This window comes from Rhinatrema bivittatum, chromosome 9, assembly GCF_901001135.1.
Source record: "Rhinatrema bivittatum chromosome 9, aRhiBiv1.1, whole genome shotgun sequence".
In the NCBI taxonomy this organism is placed as follows: Eukaryota; Metazoa; Chordata; class Amphibia; order Gymnophiona; family Rhinatrematidae; genus Rhinatrema; species Rhinatrema bivittatum.
This window is the reverse complement of record NC_042623.1, coordinates 206,159,391-206,178,279: the sequence shown is the minus strand read 5'-3', so window position 1 is coordinate 206,178,279 and position 18,889 is coordinate 206,159,391.

The window sequence follows — 18,889 nt, the reverse complement described above, 5'->3', positions numbered from 1 at the left end:
TCAGGAGGTCTTTCAGCTTCCATGGTGAATTGAATAAGAGCTGTAGGAGTTTTGAAGAGAAGGAGTTGAAGTTCTTTTTGAGGGTTTGGAGATGTTTTGGAGATCAGTTGCAGTAAGGTCAATATTCCCTTAGGGGCGGATTTTCAGAGCCCTGCTCGCGTAAATCCGCCCAAAACCGGGCGGATTTACGCGAGCAGGGCCCTGCGCGCCGGGAAGCCTATTTTACATAGGCCTCCCGGCGCGCGCAGAGCCCCGGGACTCGCGTAAGTCCCGGGGTTCTCGGAGGGGGGCGTGTCGGGGGGCGGGCCCGGTCGTCGCGGCGTTCCGGGGGCGTGTTGGCAGCGTTTTGGGGGCGGGTACGGGGGCGTGGCTACGGCCCGGGGGCGTGGCCGCGCCCTCCGTACCCGCCCCCAGGTTGCGGCCCGGCGCGCAGCAGGCCCGCTGGCGCGCGGGGATTTACGTCTCCCTCCAGGAGGCGTAAATCCCCCGACAAAGGTAAGGGGGGGGTGTAGACAGGGCCGGGTGGGTGGGTTAGGTAGGGGAAGGGAGAGTAAGGTGAGGGGAGGGCAAAGGAAAGTTCCCTCCGAGGCCGCTCCGATTTCGGAGCGGCCTTGGAGGGAACGGGGGGAGGCAGCGCGGCTCGGCGCGCGCAGGCTATACAAAATCGATAGCCTTGCGCGCGCCGATCCAGGATTTTAGTGGATACGCGCGGCTCCGCGCGTATCTACTAAAATCCAGCGTACTTTTGCTTGAGTCTGATGCGCAAGCAAAAGTAGGCTGATCGCGCTTCTTTTAAAATCTACCCCTTACTGAACAACCTAGCTGAATTCCTAATACACGTCCGCAGGATATTCAGGGAACTGGGCTAGTCCTCTTCTGCTGTGGCTGACCTCCTGTGTCTCCGCCAGGGATCTCAAATGGTGGGACATTGCATGATTCCGTTTTGGACCCTGACCGCCAAGTTATGATGACATGAAGAAAACCTGGTTATTGCGGGGATCCAAGATGGCAGATCTGACCAGACGTGCATCAGGTTGCTCCCTCGGCCTTTACTTTTTCTTTTTTGATATGCCTCATACAGTGAGAAAGCAGCGAGCCAAAGAGAGCGAGGCTCAAACCGCTTCCCCTGCTTTGCCTTTTCAAGGCCCGATGGACACCCATGTCACCCGGCAAGCTTTTAAACTGGGAGTTTGTTTGCAGTGGGGTGAGCGGGAGGAAGTTGAATTTGCCGCCCCACAGGAACTTCAGACAACTTTGTCCCCGGCTGATCGGAGGCTCCCTTTGAATCCGGCGGAGGTGCGATCTACTATCCTCCCACATCGCAGATGGGCAAAGAAGCGGAGGAAGACAGTTTGGGCCTACTGAGTAGGAGTGATTATGGAAATCTATTGAGGCCTCAGGGAGAACCTGCCAGTAATGGAAACGCTGCAGCCAGCACAGACACCCGTCTGCCTGAAAGGGAGGTATCTTTTATTTCTTTTCCACCCAAAAAAGAACTGGTGAAACCTGAAATTATATATGATATTATTTGGGATGCTATTCAGACTGTGAATGATAATCTGTTCCAGCAGCTAAATCCACTTGTTCCTTTTCTTAATAATGTGGATTTCCATTTAAAGCATGTTGAAAAAGTGATGGAAGAAAACAGAATCTCATGTTTATCATTGGAAGGAGAACTTAAAGAATCGTCTAAAATGCAAAAAAATACTATTAAAGAAAATCAGATGTTGTCAAACCGGATGGAACATTTAGAAAATCAAATTAAAGGGAAGAATCTTAGATTTATAAACTTTCCTAAAGATCCTTTATTAACTCCTTGAGATATGTGGAAAAAATATTTAGTTCAAGTTTTAAAAATTCCTTAACCTCTGATATCAAGGGTATATTACATACCACCCTTTAAGAAGGATACCAATGCCTTTAAGGGTTTTCAGGTTCTTATGCCTACATCACCTGAATTGGATATTACAAATATCCTAGAGACCACTCAAAAAGGCCAAGTTAAACCTGCAACATTGATTGTCCCGTTCTTGATTGGAATCTGATAAAGAGTGGGTCCTTCGAATGTTCTTTCGCCATCGCTCTGAGATGTTCCTGGGTCTGAAAGCTGGCGCTTTTCCTGACCTAGCAAGGTCTACCAAATGAGAGGAAAACAATTTCTTCAGTTAAGGCCCCAAGTATTACTCTTGGGAGCCCTATTTCTATTAAAATATTCTTGCAGGGGGAAAGGAGGTGAACCGACTGCGAGCTGACCCCGAGATGAGTGCCTTGGAGCGGTGAGAGAAAAAGAACTTTGAACTCCTCGTCGAGGGAGAAGGGAGGCGCGGCCGGAGAGCACGCCCCCTTGGTGACGTCATTCTCAGGAGCCCCGGGACATCATAAAAGAAGGGCCCTGCGGCACGCAGCTGCCGGCGCGCAGCCGAAGCCGCGTGCCAAAGGGGCGCACCCCTGGTAAAAAATTTTTCTTTTTACCCTATTCTTTATTATACATTGTTCCCTTTTAATTTGTTGGTAATATGGATAGAAAACGTAAATCAAAGACCTGGACCTCTTCTCCTACAACATCTGGTCAAAAGATCAAAGTCAAGATAAATAACATAGAATCACTTCCTATCAAATCAAGCAGAGGAGTACCTCAAGGTTCATCGCTCTCCCCTACCCTTTTTATCATTTACTTGCTTCCAGTCTGCCACCTACTCTCCAGTCTCAAGCTAAAGCACTATATTTTCGCTGATGACATTCAGATAATTCTTCCCATCACAGAATCACTCCAAAAAACCTGGGCTCATTGGAACAACTGCTTACTATCTATCAATTCCCTGCTATCCAGCCTCAACCTTATACTCAACAAAAATAAAACAGAAATCCTCATCATCTCTCCTGACGAAAACCACACACTCTTCAACATCCAAAGCTCAACACAATCCACTATACCACCCTTAAAACACTCACCTTCAGTCAGAGACTTAGGGGTGCGCATCGATGATCAATTCAACCTTAAATCTTTCATTAACAACACAACCAAAGAATGTTACTTCAAACTCCAAGTGCTAAAAAATCTGAAACCACTCCTTCACTTCAGCGACTTCCGCTTAGTAGTCCAGTCCATAATTCTGTCCAAGTTAGACTACTGCAATTCTCTTCTGCTAGGTCTTCCGTTTTCATCCATAAAACCCTTACAGATGGTACAAAACGCTGCAGCGAGGCTTCTCACCAACACCAACAAAAGAGCCCACATCACTCCAATTCTGCTCTACCTCCACTGGCTTCCCATAAAAGCTAGAATCACCTTCAAGACATTATCAATGATCCACAAGGATATTATGGGAAGCGCTCACCTAAATCTTACCTCGCAACTCCGCCTTCACACATCAAAAAGACCTATCAGATATAATTATAAAGGTTCTTTATATGCTCCCCGATTAAAACTTCGCTAGCAAAACGAGCACTCTCCACTGCTGGGCCCTCCCTATGGAACTCATTACCGCCAGATCTTCGTCTTGAAACCTGCCATCTCACCTTCAAGAAAAACCTCAAAACGTGGCTCTTCCGACAAGCCTATTCGGAATCGCAGAAACAATTCGACACAGGTCAAAGAGCAAAATAGCACAATATAAAGTCCACTACCGACTTTATACCCTTAGGACCTTCAGGACCTTATCTGGACAGTCCACCCACCTGCTATGAAAAACCATCTCTTGAAGCATCAGCTTTCTAGCTCATGCTCTTCCCATAGTTATTTTATTTTATTTTATATATCGTTTTTACGTTTAATATTTAATATTTATTGACCTACGTTCTTTTGTTCAATAATTTGTTGTTTGTTTAATGTTACGCTGCACGTTCTCTGTTCAATACTGTTCAATACTTTGTCTATTGTTTAATGTAATGCCTTACCGGCGACAGTTTTGTTATATGGAAACCGACTTGATTTGATATGTATATCGAGAATGTCGGTATATAAAAACCCTAAATAAATAAATAAAAATAAATAAATAAGAAAATTGGACCCATGGACGACCATATAATACATATGGGTGAGTCCTTGGTTAGGGACGATATAGAAGGGAACTCCCAGCTTGGGGTCTCCTTAAGTCCCAGGTCCATGCAACCTCCCTTACAACCCTTAGGAGAAAGTATTGGTTTGACAAATGAACCCCTAATAGTGACCCAAACTCCTACTGGGTGTACACTAGGAGGGAACAGGTTGTTGGTAAATGATATGGAAGAAACTAGAATTACAGTTAGTAATAACAATGTAGCCCCATGTTTGGTAGTCCCATGTCCAATGGTACTGCCAGATATAACTAAAGAGGGTGATGAATGCAATGTGGAACCAGAAAGTGTTACACTTTTAGATGTATGGAGGTTATCGGCAAAAATCGATAAAAAATTATCTAAATCTGTTTCACAAGTGCATGAGTTCTCTCTTCAGGTACGATCCAAATTTGAGGATTTGGAAAGTAGGGCTATTATAGCTGAACAAGCGCTTGCAGTATTAAATCCACAAGTAAATGTGATGTATAATACCAATACTACTTTCATTAAAGACAATTTGGCAATGCACAATCAAATAGAAAGTTTGGAGAACGAACTTAGGTCATTTAATTTGAGGTTATTGAACTTCCCTAAAACTCGATTGTTATCAGCTGCCGAATTGTTTAATAAGTATGTAGTGGAGATATTGTCCTTTGAGAGTAATAAGATTCCAGTACTATCTAGATTGTATTATTTACCTAATAGAAGAGTGCTCCAAGTTCTAGAGGGGGGGGTACAGATATATTAGATAGTCCAGGAGTCTCCACATTTTTGGAGGACTCCATGGATAACGTACATACAAGAGCCACTTTGTTGGTCTCTTTTTCTTTAAAAAAGGATAGAGACTTTTTCTTTTCAAAATATTTTCAAGTAAAAGATTTCATATTTTGCGGGCAGAAAATCCAGATTTTTCCGGATGTTTCACGTGCTACCCAAGCACGTAGAAAACAATTTTTGATTTAAAAAAAACAGGCTCTCGATCTGGGAGCTAGTTATTTCTTGAAATTTCCCTGCAAATGTTATATCACTTACCAGAATAATAAGTTTATTTTTACCGACCCCACTCACTTGGAACGCTTCTTAAAGGACAAATCATCAAAGTGAAGTTTTGAATGTTTAACGAGTTAAGGTTGCAAAAGGAAAAAAAGAATGCAGCAGTTAGGATCTCCTCCCGTACCCCTTGATGTGGACTTGACTATGATTCTATAGTGAAGAGTATAAATGTGACTTGCTTAAAGGTTAAAAATGTTTCTTGTATGCCTTGATTATTGCATTTTGTAAATAAATGTTATAATTAATAAAATATAAATTAAAAAAAAATATTCTTGCAAATGTGTAATCAAATATCAGAATGATACATATATTTTTTTTCTTCTATGCAGCTATCTAGTTTTTTGAAAGAGAAAGTGCCAGCTATTTCTTCTTCCTCCCCTTTAGTCTCTGAGTGAGTGCATATATGTCTGCAGTTTGTCCCGATTATAATGTAATAGCTTCCTGTATTCAGATCCTTATTTTTCTATGTTGTGTAACAAATAGCTCTGAGTGTGATTGGATCCCCATTTGAGGACTTAGGGGCGGATTTTCAGAGCCCTGCTCGCGTAAATCCGCCCAAAACCGGGCGGATTTACGCGAGCAGGGCCCTGCGCGCCGGGAAGCCTATTTTACATAGGCCTCCCGGCGCGCGCAGAGCCCCGGGACTCGCGTAAGTCCCGGGGTTCTCGGAGGGGGGCGTGTCGGGGGGGCGGGCCCGGTCGTCGCGGCGTTTCGGGGGCGTGTCGGCAGCGTTTTGGGGGCGGGTTCGGGGGCGTGGCTACGGCCCGGGGGCGTGGCCGCGCCCTCCGTACCCGCCCCCAGGTCGCGGCCCGGCGCGCAGGAGGCCCGCTGGCGCGCGGGGATTTACGCCTCCCGGAGGGAGGCGTAAATCCCCCGACAAAGGTAAGGAGGGGGTTTAGACAGGGCCGGGCGGGAGGGTTAGGTAGGGGAAGGGAGGGGAAGGTGAGGGGAGGCAAAGGAAAGTTCCCTCCGAGGCCGCTCCGATTTCGGAGCGGCCTTGGAGGGAACGGGGTAGGCTGTGCGGCTCGGCGCGCGCCGGCTATACAAAATTCATAGCCTTGCGCGCGCCGATCCAGGATTTTAGTGGATACGCGCGGCTCCGCGCGTATCTACTAAAATCCAGCGTACTTTTGTTTGCGCCTGGAGCGCAAACAAAAGTAGGCTGTTCGCGCTCGTTTTAAAATCCGCCCCTTAATGTGCAGAATAATTAGTGATTTAAATTAGCTATTCTTATTTGATGTTTGGTTTCCTTATGTCTGCTTGCAAATTCAAGTATATTTCTTGACGTGTATTGTGAAAATTTATAAAGAAAAAAGAAATGAAGAGAGCCTAACTGTTGTATTCTGGTAGGGCCACCCTGATCAAGGACAAACTCTATGGGCAAGAAGTTCCCACATCCGTTGATGTGCTGATTTCCCACTGCAACAAGATTGTCGTCCATTTTCAGAAGAGGTCCTGGGAGCAGGGTTATTCCCACTGAAAACTGCATCTGGCTGCCAGATTCCGGTGCCCTCTATTGAATTCAGAAAAAGATCTTACCTCTGCTCGCACTCAAGAGGAGCCTAAGCAATCGGGCCACTCTCATTTGATGGAAGAAGCGCGGCATCAATGCCGACTCCAAACTCTATTCCTCTAATGTGTTGCCCCAAGGCACCAGGTTAAAACCTGTCCTTTGAATCCAGGAAACTTCAATGCCTAAGACTGGCTGGGTGGGGGGCAGCTCTAGGTCCCTCTGGAAACATTCTGCTTTCTCTGATTGCTCTTCCTGTTCATAATCAAATGGGCACTGAAGCTTTTCTTGATTTGGGGGTGGCAGGGAATTTCATCAAAGAAAGAGTGGTATGTCATCACACTATGCCCATGGATCAGCTGCACAGACCATTCACCATCTCATCAGTTTGTGGAGAACCATTGCCCATGAATATCACAGCTGTTACCTGACCCATTACCATCAGGGTGGGTGTCCTGCATCACAAACAAATCTCATTTTATGTTCTTCGGAGGTCTGTCAACCCACTGGTCCTATATGTACCCTGTCTTCAGCAACATGGGCTCATGGTAGACTTGTGCATGGAGGATATCAAGTCTTGGAGCTCCTATTGATTTCAGCATTGCCTCTGCTCTGTTGTCCTACCTACAACCATTGCACTCTTGGGTTTTGCGGTACCCTCTGCCCTTCCTTGGGCCTTTGCAGGTCAGGGCTGGCACACAGCAACAGTATCGAGGTCCCGGCTGAGGTCAGGGCAGCCGGAGGTTAGGTAGAGTTAAGGTCCAGGCTGAGGTCAGGGCAGACAGCAGTCTAAAGGCATAGTCATCCAAAGCCAGGGTCAAAACCAGGAGTCAGGCAGAGATGAACAGACAGGTAAGGACAGAGGACCAAGACACAGAAAACAATAAGGCAAGGCAGGGCAAGATACACAGGGGCAGGGCAAGAGACTGCAAGGCTAGACAAGGAAAAAGATAAGGCAAAGCAAACACAAAATATGAACACGCACTGCAGGAACAGGAGGATACATTGCTGAGGCATTTGCTAAATGTAAAATACCTTTTCATGCTGAGGGACCTTCAAATCTATTGTGGATACGCAAACGGGTACCTAGGGAAGATGCAGCGTAACTGGCCAGGAGTGTGATGGTGGTGTCCTCACCATGAGGCAAGCCTGACGTTGTTCTGTGTACTCAGTTGCAGGGCTGTTCAATGACCAGCCAAAACATTACAGTTTCCCTCCTTCTAAGACCCCTTCCTAAGGCACTGTGTTTAGGCTTAAGTTGGAAGAGGCAATGGAACTCTCAGGTGAGATGGGGTGCTTGGACATTAGACGCCAGTAGTCAACGGTTTTCTTCAGGACCAAATCCCTTCCAGAAGATGAGATAGTGGAGCATGTTTTGGATGCTTTTGGAGTTGAGGATCGCCTGATCTTCATACTCTGTGTCCTTCTCTGAGGTCATAAGTGACCCCAAAAGGGCCATCTGCATCTGTAGTATTGACGACCTCCCTGACCTTGTCCATAATTGTTCCAACTCATGCTGCTAACTTTTGGACTACTTGGGGTCATCTTAAGAAATCACATATCAATGTACTTTTTGTTGCAAATACATTTTTCTGCCCTATTTCTTTAGAACTACTCATCATAATTTAGCCAAGTTGTCTCTTCATTTGTTTCATGTGCCTTGCAAACTGTGTCCAAGTATTTAAAGAAAGATCCACAATGCTTCCAGTGGTTTTCCCAAATTATACTGGACTGGCTAAAATCCTGAGAACAGCTCACCAGTTGGTTAACCTTTCCAGATCTCTGCCTTTTGTTTACTTTACCTCCCTTTTGTTTCTTAAGTGGAACAAATTTATTGATGTACTCATCACACCAAATCTTTTATTTCACCGCACAAGAGACATGCACTTAGTGAAACTGTGAAACATATTAATTAGGGATGTGTAGGAAATATTTTCAGTTTAGTTTGTTTTGCTCGTTTTTGGCTCAATTTTGTTTAGGTTTTTTTTTTTTGTTGTCGTTGTTATATTTGAATTCTTTTTTTTGTTTTGGCAAATATCATGTACTAATTGCAAATAGTGAGCCCAATAGTGAGTGAATTCTAAGGGCTTGATTTTCAAAAATATTAACACACTTAGGGCCTTATTTTCTAAACGGATCGCACGCGAAACGTCCCTTATCATGTGCGATACCAAAATGGGGGCAGAGTTGGCCCCGGAAGAGGAGGAGTCGGGGCGTCACAGGGGCCAACTCCGTGAAGATGCCGCGGACGATGAAAAAAGGTAAGGCCCTTTTCCTGTCCAAGTTCTCGCCCAATAGCTACACCTTCTATGGTGGCGCTATTGGGTGCGAAACCGGCAGTGATCGCACCGTGACGGTGCGATCGCTGCCGGCTAGCGCAGGCCCGCCCCCCTGTTTCGGCCCCCCGCCCTTCATTCCCTAAAGTATCGCAGGCCTGCAATACTTTAGAAAATGAGGCCCTTAAAACTAGGTTTTACACATGTAAATGTACTTTATCCATGTAAGTGGGCTTTTGAAAATTACTGCAATACATGGCATTGAATTGTAAATAAGTTTTACCCACATTCAGTGCACTTAATGCAGACTTCAGTCACAATATTGAAAGTGGATTTTTATGCATAAGTTTGCTTTGAAAATTAGTGGGCAAACTTAAATGTTTGCGTGGCGTACATGCACACATTTTCACCTACATGAGAGAAGGTTTAAATATTCTTGCGTACATTTATGTATATGCTTTAAATTTTAGAAAGTATGAATGTAAATTGTTGTCCCCCCAAATCCCTCCCCCCGGGAATCCATCTTTTATGTACACATAATAGATATGAAATTGCTTCTCTGCACACTTTTACACATGCAACCCTGGGATAATTTTCAAAAGGTCTATATACGTGTGTAAAACAGCTTTTTACATACATATATGCTTTTGAAAATTCAGTCCAGTATATTCTACTTGCAAATACTTACACTATTTGCCAAAATAAAAAATGTGAACATTTTCAGGTTTTCCAGAGGCATTTTTTATTTGTTTTGGATTTTACAAAAAGAAACAAAAAATGGCCTCATTTGGTTCAGTATGCTCATTCATTTTAAATAAACGCATATCCAGGATATCGATGCAACTTGTTTTTTAGAATCTTCCTGGCTAACAGTCTGGTTGTACTGGCATCTTCTTCTCCCCTGTGTTACTCTCCTCCCCATTCTGTGTTGCAAACTCCAGGATAAATTTTCAAAAGAGTTACCTACATAAAATTAACATATACATGGTTAAATAGTTTGTACTCGTGTAAATGCTATTTTATAAACATCAAAAGTACACAGATATTTTTTGGTTTCACATGCAAATTTAATTGTGCAATAATGGGCAGTCTAGGGGTGATCTGAAGCAAATATATGTGCATATGCTATTTTATAAGATATTTACAAGAGTATATTTGGAAACTTATTTGTTTGATTTTATACCTGCTAATTATTTCTCGCAATTGATATCAGATTCGTTTGTTTTCTGCTGTTGGTTGGATGGGAGGTCTGGGTAAACTGGGAGAGTTTACGTTCAAGAACTAGAAAGGTCAACTGGGTGAACTGGTGGAGATATTAGCAAGCTGGTGATTTCAATTACATGCGCTTGTTTTAAAATATATCAACTTCTGCATGTAAATCAGGGTTTTACACAAACAAGCTTAGGGATAGGTTTTAATAGCAGTGGGCACAGCTTACATGTGCGCGCGCTACGCAGCAAGCAACACATGTATGCCCGATTTTATAACTTGTGCATGAAAGTTATAAAATCAGGGGTCGGCGCATAACGGGGTGCATAATTGTGCGTCTTGCATGCGCCGAGCTGTGCTGCCTTCCCCTGTCCCCTCCCAGGCTGCTCCAAAATCGGAGCGGCCTGAAAGGGAACTTCCCTTCCCCCTAGCCTGACCTTCCCACCCTTCCCCTAACCTTTCACCCCTAGCCCTACTCCAACCCCCCCTGACCTTTATTTTACCTTTTGTGCCTGCCTCTGGGCATGCGTAAGTTGCGTGCGCCAGCCAACTGCCGGCACACGATCCTCAGCACAGTGGCAAGTATGGCCACTGTGCTGGGAGCCTGGCCCCGCCCACGCCCCACCCACGCTCTGCCCCTTTAGTAAAACCCGGGACTTACACGCATCCTGGGGCTTTACACGCATCGCTGGGCCTTTTAAAAATAGGCCTGGCGCACATAACCCTTTTAAAATCCGGCCCTTTTTTTTTTGTGCTTAAAATATACACGCATATGTTTATAAGATAGGTAGGAAAAGTATGTGCTTTGATGCACTGCACATTATGGGGTGGATTTTAAAAGGGTTACGCGCGTATATTATGCACGTAACCACGAAAACCTGCTCCTGCGCGTGCCAAGCCTATTTTGCATAGGCCCGGTGACACGTGCAAGCCCCGGGACGTGCGTATGTCCCGGGGCTTGAAAAAAGGGGTGGGGCCGGAGCCTCCAGGCACAGCGGGACGGCGCGCGCAACCTACACCTGCCCGGAGGCAGGCGCAACTTATAAGATAAAGGTAAGGGGGGATTTTAGGTAGGGCTGGGGGGCGGGTTAGGTAGGGGAAGAGGGGAAGGTGGGGGACGGAAGGAAAGATCCCTCCGAGGCCGTTCCGATTTCGGAGCGGCCTCAGTGGGAACGGAGGAAGGCTGCGCAGCTCGGCGCACACAGGTTGCACACTTGTGCACCCCCTTGCGTGCACTGACCCTGGATTTTATAACATGCGCGCGGCTGCGCATGCATGTTATAAAATCGGGCGTACATTTGTGCGCACTGTGTTGCGCATACAAATGTATGCCCGCATGTACTTCTTAAAATCCGGCCCTATTTGCAAAAACAAATATATGCACATAAGCTGGGTGCAGAAATATACAGACTATGCAAAACTGCTGATACCTGATACATACAGGTTATAAAATGCTGTAATAGATTCCTGCGAGACCATATACGCATATATATGGGGCCGCACAGAGTTTTTTGTAAGTTATCCTCCCTGCATTTAACTGCTCAGATTGCTGCGCTTTCCTTGATTGTCCTGGTGGAAATTTATACATTTGTTGAGAACTGTCAAGACAGAGCAGCCAGGGCAGCAGCAAAATTTCCCCTGCCAATGTGGAACCTAAAAACAGAGACTGGGATTGCAAAGGGGGCCAGACTGGAGCACCGCATCAGTAAAAAGCAGGAAAAACAATATGGAGTCACCTGGGGACTGAAAGAGTAGGGCTATAAATAAATAAATAAATGTGCCAAAGCACCACATCTTAAGAAAATGGAAAGAGAGAAGAAAGACCAATATCACCACACCTTTCTGGGCTGTCTACAGATATTTTTTTCTTCCTTCTTGTAGTCTTAGCTACCTTCTTTCAAGTTAAATATACGTTATCACCGTTTGTGTTCCTAAAATCTTGTGTTACTTCAGCACTATTTAAGGATAACTTTCAAACAAATCTGCGAGATGGCATATACGAATGCAAATGTCTACGAGCAGGTATACACAAGTATTTTAATACTCACACATATGTACATGAATTTTATAAAATACGGATTTCTCTATTTCACAGCATATGCCCACTGTTTGGGCCTTTGAAATTCGGGGGAACACGAATTTCCGGTTAGTGCACTAACAGGGTTAGTGCGAGCTAACTCTACGTTAGTGTGCGCTAACTCCCGTTAGTGAGCGCTAACGTTTAAATGTTATGTGTTCCTACAGTAGCCTGCTCACTTGCCAGCTCATTGTAAATATGCGGTAACCATGACGTTTCTATGACAACATTCCCCTAGCTCTGGTTTTTTTTGTCTCCCTCAAGGGAAACGGAACTCATTTTTAACAGCTTCACTGTAAAGTATTAATGTGAATGTGAAGAAATTCAAAAGCAACTCCCAAATCCCTCTCAAAAAGATCTCAAAACCCACCAAAATCGCCACAGACCACAGAAAATACACTTTGAGAAATCCCTATCCCTTTCAAATCCTGTGAAAATCTCCTTGAAATCACTCCCAAAGCACTTGTTTCCATATGATGAGAATAAGTCCTAGCTTCAAAATAAGAACTCGGTTATCATCTTAAGCACTTCCTTAGAGGTGCACCACCAACTTTGGCTTGTTTAAGAAGTTTTCAGCTTTTCTAACCCTCTGAAATCCCCTCTTCCAAATGGGATAAATAACGCTTTTTGAAGTGAACTTTAAGTTCAAACGTCAGGGATGGTCAGATTATCAAACCCCCATTTCATAACCACAACCTGCAAAGCGAGGAAAATACATTTTTAAAAAGAGATGTTTGATGTTTGAAATCAATTTTTGCCAAGATTTACCCAGGGCTACCAAAATTGGTAGGGAGCTTCCTTTGCCTCCTCTCCCCTGAATCAACATGCTTTTACGTTTTTAAAATGTTTACTTTTATTCAAATTTTAAAACTTGGTCTTGGGTTTGGCATCACCCAGGACCTGCTGACGTCAGTGGCCCAGCCTGCACTTTCCACAGCACCCCAGGCCTCTCCCAGCCCTCTGATGCCTCTCAAACACGGTTAGGAGCTCCCCAGACTCCCGTGGCATGTCACACACCTGCCTGTGGCTGTCAGCCGTTTTTACTATCAGCATGGCTTGAAGACGCTGGCAACAACAATGTGCTACTTTGTTGCCTGGCAGGAAAACAAACCATTTTTTTAAATATAGTAGTAAAATTTAGGCCAATTCTCGCAGGGCACGCTAGCACCAGGATCAGGTAAACAGCTCATTTTCTCCTAAATTAAATTAAATTAAATCTAAAAAAATTCATTAATAATACCACAAAAGAAGGCTTCTTTAAACTACAAATCCTAAAACGGATTAGACCGCTCCTCCGTTTCCAAGACTATCGTACAGTTCTTCAAGCAATTATCTTCTCAAAAATTGACTACTGTAATTCTCTTCTACTCGGCCTCCCGACATACCATTAAACCCTTACAAATGCTCCAAAACGCATCAGCAAGAATTCTATCCAAGACCAAAGAAGAGAACATATTACACCTGTATTAAAAAATCTACACTGGCTCCCAATTAAATATAGAATCACCTACAAAGTATTAACTATCATATACAAATCCATACACAACCTCATTCCTCTTGACCTCAATATACCTTTTCAATTGCACATATCTTCCAGACCAGTAAGAACAGCATATAGAAACTCTCTCTTCGCTCCACCAATCAAAACCTCTCTAAACAAAAGAGCTTTTTCCACAGCAGGCCCTGCAAAATGGAACTCCTTACCACCAGAACTAAGACAAGAACAATGCCTGAACACTTTCAAAAAGAGACTAAAAACCTGGCTATTTGAACAAGCATTTGATTAAAGCCAAACAACTACTCCTTTTCCTCATTTTTAACATCCATCAGACTTTTTTCCCCTCTTATCCTAGTTCATTCCCCTGTTATAATGTAATTGCATTCTTATATGCTTGTTATTGTTTTAATGTAAACAAAAATGATATGTAACTTTGCTACATGAATTGCGGTATATAAAAATGTTAAATAAATAAATAAATAAATATATTCATATTTACTTACTCCTCCTACATAGCAGAAGTAAATTAGGTGGCACTGGACCTGGGTCCATGCCCAGGCGCATAGATGCGTGCACGTCCCTTTTCCTGGCCACGCTCTGGAACACCCCATACCCCGTCCACTCCACGTCCTTTTTTCTCCAATGTGAGATGTGCGAGCATTGACACATGAGCGCACACCCCCCTACTTTATAAAACCAGGTGGACACACGCATGTGTTAGATGCTTGCACATCTCCTGATTTTGCTAGTTCTAATGCTACTGATCGATATTCTCCCGTGCCTTTTATGGCAATCTCATTAAATATAGATAAAGTACGCAAAAGTAAGCTGTCTGTGTCCAGTACCAGGTAGACAAGATTGGATTCAATCCTTGACAGCTTTAAAACAATTTGTGTAAGTGGTATTTTAGAAAAGTTGAAAATACACACATGTTTCCATTTTCACATCATATATACGTGCATAAAAAAAAATTAATGTTCTAAAGCTGGACCAACACTTATGCACATAAGTTGCTATTTAAAACAAGACACTTATGCAGGGCAAGAATATTGGGCACCCTAGGCCAAACTTAACTACTGGCGGCAGTGGCTCCAGCACAGCATGACTCCCTTTTCTTGGCCACGCTCTGGAACACCCCATCTGGAACCTCCCCATTAGTGCGTGCTAACTCCTGTTAGTGCGCTCTAAAATTTTAACATTTTAACTTATTATTCTCATCATATGGAAACAAGTGTTTTGGGAGTGATTTCAAGGAGATTTTCACAGGATTTGAAAGGGATAAGGATTTCTCAAAGTGTATTTTCTGTGGTCTGTGGCGAGTTTGGTGGGTTTTGAGATCTTTTTGAGTGCGATTTGGGTGTTGCTTTTGAATTTCTTCACATTCACATTAAAACTTTACAGTGAAGCTGTTAAAAATGAGTTCCGTTTCCCTTGAGGGAGACAAAAAAAAACAACCAGAGCTAGGGGAATGTTGTCATAGAAACGTCATGGTTACCGCATATTTACAATGAGCTGGCAAGTGAGCAGGCTACTGTAGGAACACATAAACCAGTCCAATCAGAATGGATTTTATGGATTAATCTCGTTTATAAACAACCTGCTGATCTCTTAAAAAATCTTTAAAAGTAGTGACCAGTAGGTTTGTGAGTGGATTCTTGGTGATTAGAGCTATTAGAGAAGGCGACTGGAACTATTCTCACACGAAGTCGCAGATGTAGGAGTATTCTCTATGAAAACACAGCCTCAGTTGATTGTTGGAGAGAAAGAGAGGGAGAGAGACAAGCTGAAGGCAGGCACGCTGTTACTCTGGCTACATTGGTCTAATTACTGTGAAACACACTGATTTGATAGGGAAACCCTAGTGAATATTTGTGTATAAGTGTGAAAATCAAATTTAGTATAAATAATCCTGAAAAACGTAAGGAATAAATGGTGATAGTTTTTAATCATCCCGGTCGGCGATTTTATCAGTATGGTTAGTGCTGTGACAGAGACAGCTAAATAATTCAACCGTAATAATTGAAAAAAAGATGATCACGTTAGAAAATAATCTCGTGGTTTTCAAATTATATAAAAGATTCTTCCTTTGGAGAAACGTCCTTCATAATTCATATTTGAGAAGGATAAACGGATTAAGGTGTTCTGTAAATAAAGAACACCGAGAAAATAAACTCTTATTGACAGGTTAAACACGTTTTCTGTTTTTGAGTGAGAATTCTCTAAAGTATGGCAGTAATACTTAACCTGAGATTCTATTAAAAGTGAAAGAAAGGTAAAAAAGTGAAGTTAATGAGCTCCTGGGATGTTTAACCAAACAGAATTCTCTCATATTTCTGGATGGTGTATTCCACAATCTGACACTCATGAACTAAATAAGTGGTGGTACTTAAGGTCTCATAATTTTCTCGTTACAACTTGAAACACATTGGGAATTGAGATGCAGGAATAAAAGTGGGAAGCATAAACCTGTGTGTGACTGGATTTGAATGTCCTGTGACAGGAGCGCACAGAATTTCGGCCCATTTCTCAAAAACAATTCACAAGGTACTGGGAAAGGATTTCTCTGAAAAACACTAAGTCTGATCTCACGCGTCCTATTCAGATTTGTTAGATTAAATTCACATTCGTGCCTGAAGATGCATATCTATCTCATTGGATAGGGAAGATTTGATTTATTTATTTTCCTGACTTCAAGACAAGACTCACTTTATAAGCCTGATGCACACCAAAACTGGGAGATATGCGCCCAAGTCAGGCAGCCGCATGCCAAGTGGATCTTAAAAGCCACTCACGTATGTATTTATGTACTTGCTGCTGCTCACACAAATGTAAAGTTCCAAAAAAGGAGTGGGGCGTGGGCATGGTCTGGGCAGGGCATGGGCGTTCCTGGATTTTGCGTTGAAATCTACGTACAAATACTTATATGTGCAGAGGTGTGAGCTCGGGTGCCCTGCTGTGTAGAGGTGTGAGCTCGGGTGCCCTGCTGCTATGGATGACGTGCAAGTCATAAAATAAAGACGAATAGACAGATCAGCAGGGTTTTAAGGGTTGGGGCTAACAGGGGGTGTTTTTTTAAACTGCTATCTCTTACCTGGACAAACTGAGAACAAACTGGGAAAATGTTAATAACATCAGCATATACTCCTTTTAAAATCCCCCCACTGATATGATAGAAGTGGTGTTTGTGAGCATAGGCATGCATCTACTTAAAATTGCATGCACATGTTCGTGCAGTCATGGGTGCATATTTATACGCATATGTTATAAAATGGCCACATCCCTGGAGTGAGCCGACGAACACGTGCACATGTGTGCCTGTTTAAATGTTACTGTATAAGATCTTATTTAGTCTGCGGAGGATCATCGTGAGAAGGTAGTCAGTTTCTTTTATTGAGTTTGTAAAAATAGGTTAGTAAGATCTTTGGTTGTGGAAGAGTTATCAAACTTTGAAACCAGCTCTGCCCTCTGTCTTCTAAAGCTTCTCATCATTTCTTTTTTTTTTTTTTTTTTTATAATTATATCTTTATTGAATTTCCAATTAAATTACAATAAAATAAAGAAAATACAATTCGTTGCTAAACAAAACACAAATAATGGCAATACTTACATACCAAAGGATATAATTCTATGAGCTTCTCATCATTTCTTGTGTAAAGGCAAGGCCTCGATCACAAATGATGAATACAAGCTCCGCCCCAAGCAACTGTATTGAGGGAATTAAATATAATGGCTAAAATAGTATGTACAGCTGCTAGCAGAGACTTTGATTAAACGGGGTTTAAAGAAACACGTACCACAAAAGAAAGAGATATGCATTTAAGAAATACTCATCTATTTCTTTCCAGTCTTGGTAGAGATATTTCTGAAAGACATGTAATTCACAAAGGTTCATTTCTTAGGAATTAAAGTTAAATATTTGTTAGAAATACAGAAATTGAAAGAAGAAAAATAAGTGTTATACTTACCTGTTTCACTATAAAAGAACCAGTTCTTAATTCTTAATTATTCCTTGTTATTCACATTATTGCTGAATGTATGAAGATAAACATGGTCATTGCAAAGTAGTAGCTTTTCTAAAGGTTGAATAAAATCATATTGCTATCAGAAAACTATCTGAAAGGAAAAAAAATGCATTTATTTCATGTTTGCTGAGCACAAACAATTCTCTTGAAAATACATTTCTAAAAATAAACAGATTTTAACTGTTTGAAAAGTGTCTTTTGTTTAAAATTCTATTCTCGATTGCAAACCTACCTGAGTTAACATCTAAGGAACTTATAATTTTTTTTAGGAAACTTCATATAACATCAGATTAAACACTGTGACATAACCAGTTCCTGTCCAGAGTGGTTTACATTAAAAAAAAAACTAGGCATCCCAGTGCCTGCAGGGGAGATACATTCTGGGCATTATTCCATTTATTTCATAGTGCCCAAGAAGGAGGGCACTTTCAGGCCCGTCCTGGACCTCAAGTCTGTCAACCGACACCTACGGATCCCCAGCTTTTGCATGGAAACTCTGCGGTCTGTCAAAAATTCAGTACAGCCAGGGGAGTTTCTCACATCCCTAGATCTGTCGGAAGCCTACTTGCATATCCCAATTCATCGGGATCACCAGCGCTATTTACACTTCAAAGTCCTGAATCAACACTTCCAGTTCCGAGCTTTACCCTTCGGGTTAGCCACCGCACCGCGAACCTTTACCAAGGTCATAGTAGTAGTGGCGGCGGCACTCAGGAAGGAAGGAATTCTAGTCCATCCCTACCTGGACGATTGGCTGATCAGGGCAAAGTCACCGGAGGAGAGCCACCAGGCAACCAACAGAGTTATAGCTCTTCTGGAAAGCCTAGGATGGGTAGTAAACTTGAACAAGAGTTCCCTACAGCCTTCTCAGTCGCTGGAATACCTAGGAGTCCGATTCGACACCCAGGAAGACAAGGTCAGCCTGACCTCCAAGAGAAGATCAAAGCTCCGGAATCGTCTGCAGACCCTGCTGAGCGCCACCCGGCCCACTGCTTGGGATTACTTACAGGTCCTCGGCCTTATGGCACCCACTCTCTCTACATTAAAGGTGGGGGTGGAAGGGAAATAGAACCAAGAGCTAAGAGAAACAGATAAGTATGAGAGAAAAAATGTGTGAAGCTTGCTGGGCAGACTGGATGGGCCATTTGGTCTTCTTCTGCCGTCATTTCTATGTTTCTATGTTTCTATGTAGGGATCTGAGGAAAC